At 35.3% G+C, this 2500-nt stretch overlaps 1 protein-coding gene across 1 annotated transcript in view; it reads right to left on the bottom strand.

The window, feature by feature from the left end:
* LOC125035068 (telomere attrition and p53 response 1 protein-like) overlaps nucleotides 1–2500 on the bottom strand; it is a 23736-nt gene that overhangs the window by 20596 nt on the left and 640 nt on the right. The gene's annotated exons all lie outside the window — the stretch shown is intronic.

Here is a 2500-nt window from a genome sequence, read left to right as displayed (position 1 = left end):
GTATGTGTGTTTGCATGTCTATATGCATCACTTGTCTCACACTGGGGAATCAAAGGCATCAAATACAGTTTGCTATCTTACATCTGCAGAATCAATAGAATATCAAATTTATCACAAAAGACCTGTATAAATGGCAATTCATCTTTTCCAAGAATTCTTCCTGTAAAGACAACCCAGGCCATTCTGAAAGCTCTAGCCACACCCGTCTGACCCCCACCCCAGACATCATCAGGCTGTAGGGGTATGTTCTTGCCCTGCTAGGCTTGTTTATGTATCCATGTACATGATAAGCAATTAAGCCACTTGTAGCCTCTGCTTCTCTTCCTCCAAAGCCTACATCACAGAAGCCTTAAGAAGAACTTTCATTAGAGGCTAGGGTAGTTAGTTATCCAAATCAAATTATATCCATCCTTATTATGGGCCATTTTAAATCAATATTATTTATCAAAGGATCCATTCCTTATGTAGTACCTAATAAAAACTAAAGAGTAACAAAAGTGTGATAAAGGGATTTTAGACTATCAACTTAACAGTCTAGAAAATTTCACCAAATGGAAAGTATTGAACATTTAGTGTTCTTATGTTGATATTAAAATTAATTAGACTGAAGTCTGCAGTCATCAAGTATCTGATTCTGATCAGAAGGATAGCAGAAATCTAACACAGGTATACACACACTTCCATATGTTCCCCCATACACAAACATGAATATATTGCCAGTTGCTAAATATTAAAGCCCATATATACATACACAAACTCATATGAGAATTCATGTACAAGCTTGGAAACAAACCACTACACATGTGCATACTCACATCTAAGCACATCCACATATATGGAAACAACCAGCCACCACCTACTCCCCTATATATGATTCTAGCCCGGGTACTAAGACCATTTGTGTTCATTTTCCATTCAAACTTCTACAAATTCAAATATCATGCTCTCCATATTGCACAGACCTTCAAGTGAAACAGAAATGCAATATTTCCTCATTTCTTCCCACAGGTACTCTTAACATATGTAAGTGTTACCTATATTTACTTTTTCTAGTCCCAAAAAAGCTGACCCACACACAATGTATTATGTACTTATAAGATATATTGTTTTAGACATCAAGTCCTATTTTCTGTTTACCTTACATTTGATATAACAATGAATCAAAATACTGCTTGTTACTAGTAATTCATGATCTCGAAGAATTTAGCATGAAGTAAATCTATTAATACAAATAAATATATTAATCAATCAATATCCACACCCACAACCACATCCACAGATAAACACACACGAGAGATACCAGTATTCAACAACCCTTTTCATTATTGTGTTCATGAAAATTTAATTTATCAAGATTACTTCACATATTCTAGCACTCACTACTGATGTATAGTAGCTTCCAGTAAAATGCTATGTGATTCAAAAAGACTGATTTCTTAAATACTTCAAATGGTATATTTCAAAGTTGCTTACATTCTCTTTAAAAATATACCAATGATAATATCAATAACGAAAGTATTGATGTGATCAGACGTCAGATGACAGAATCTCAACCTACATGTTTCATAGGTTGCAATTTCCAGTATGCTTGGAATACCGGGATCATCACTCACAGCAACAAGTCCACTTGCTGTTGAGCACACCAAATACATTTGAACACTCTAAATGCCACTTTTATCTCATAAAATGAAAATATTAAAACTCCCTACTTTTCAAAATGGAAAGGGGAGCAAAAGTACATGCCTTTGGCCATCATTTTGTCTTCTCGTCTTCTTTTAGAGAAAGTAATCTTTTCTTGTTTTTAATCTTTACAGCACAGAAACTTGAATCAGCAAAGGCCATTATCTGTATCAAGGATGACCTCAAAAAACTGCTGAGGCAATTCACAAAGTCAAGATTACAGATCACTCTTCTCTTCCTTTTCACACAGATCAATACTAGGCAACACAGTTCAGCTGTTTTCAATCCTCAAAAAAGGCACTGATAGGAGTTCTTTCTGGCACCATAACACAATTTTATCATGAAAACTTGGCATCTGGGATGTAATTATGACACAGACGTATTATTCACAAACAACCGACGCAGAAATTTGCAAAACAAGTGTGGCTCATCATCTGTTCCGATGATCCTTGTAAAATATTCCTGACAGAGTGCACAAAACTGTTCTTATCAGCAAATCCAAAATAAAATCAGAATCCATGCAAAGGTGAATATAATGTGTTTCAGCATAATTCACTTTTCCCAATAAAAGAACAATTATAGGCATGGAGGGGAAACAAAATTATTGAGAGTCCTGCAACTTTCCTTCTGTTCCCTTGCAACCTTGACAGGAAACACTCAAATCATGTCCTTATTTAGCCCTGTCTAACTCCTCCTTTGATTCTATGTGAAAGGATTAGATGGTGAGAAACAGAAAAAAAGACAAAAGCAAACCTGAGCAGAATAAATATTGGTGGAGATAATGAGATACAGTGAGAAAGGAAACCCTCTTGATAAGGAG

The sequence above is a fragment of the Penaeus chinensis genome, chromosome 19, assembly GCF_019202785.1.
Source record: "Penaeus chinensis breed Huanghai No. 1 chromosome 19, ASM1920278v2, whole genome shotgun sequence".
Classification (NCBI taxonomy): Eukaryota; Metazoa; Arthropoda; class Malacostraca; order Decapoda; family Penaeidae; genus Penaeus; species Penaeus chinensis.
The sequence above is the reverse complement of the archived record's forward strand: the minus strand, read 5'-3'. Positions and strand labels throughout refer to the sequence as shown.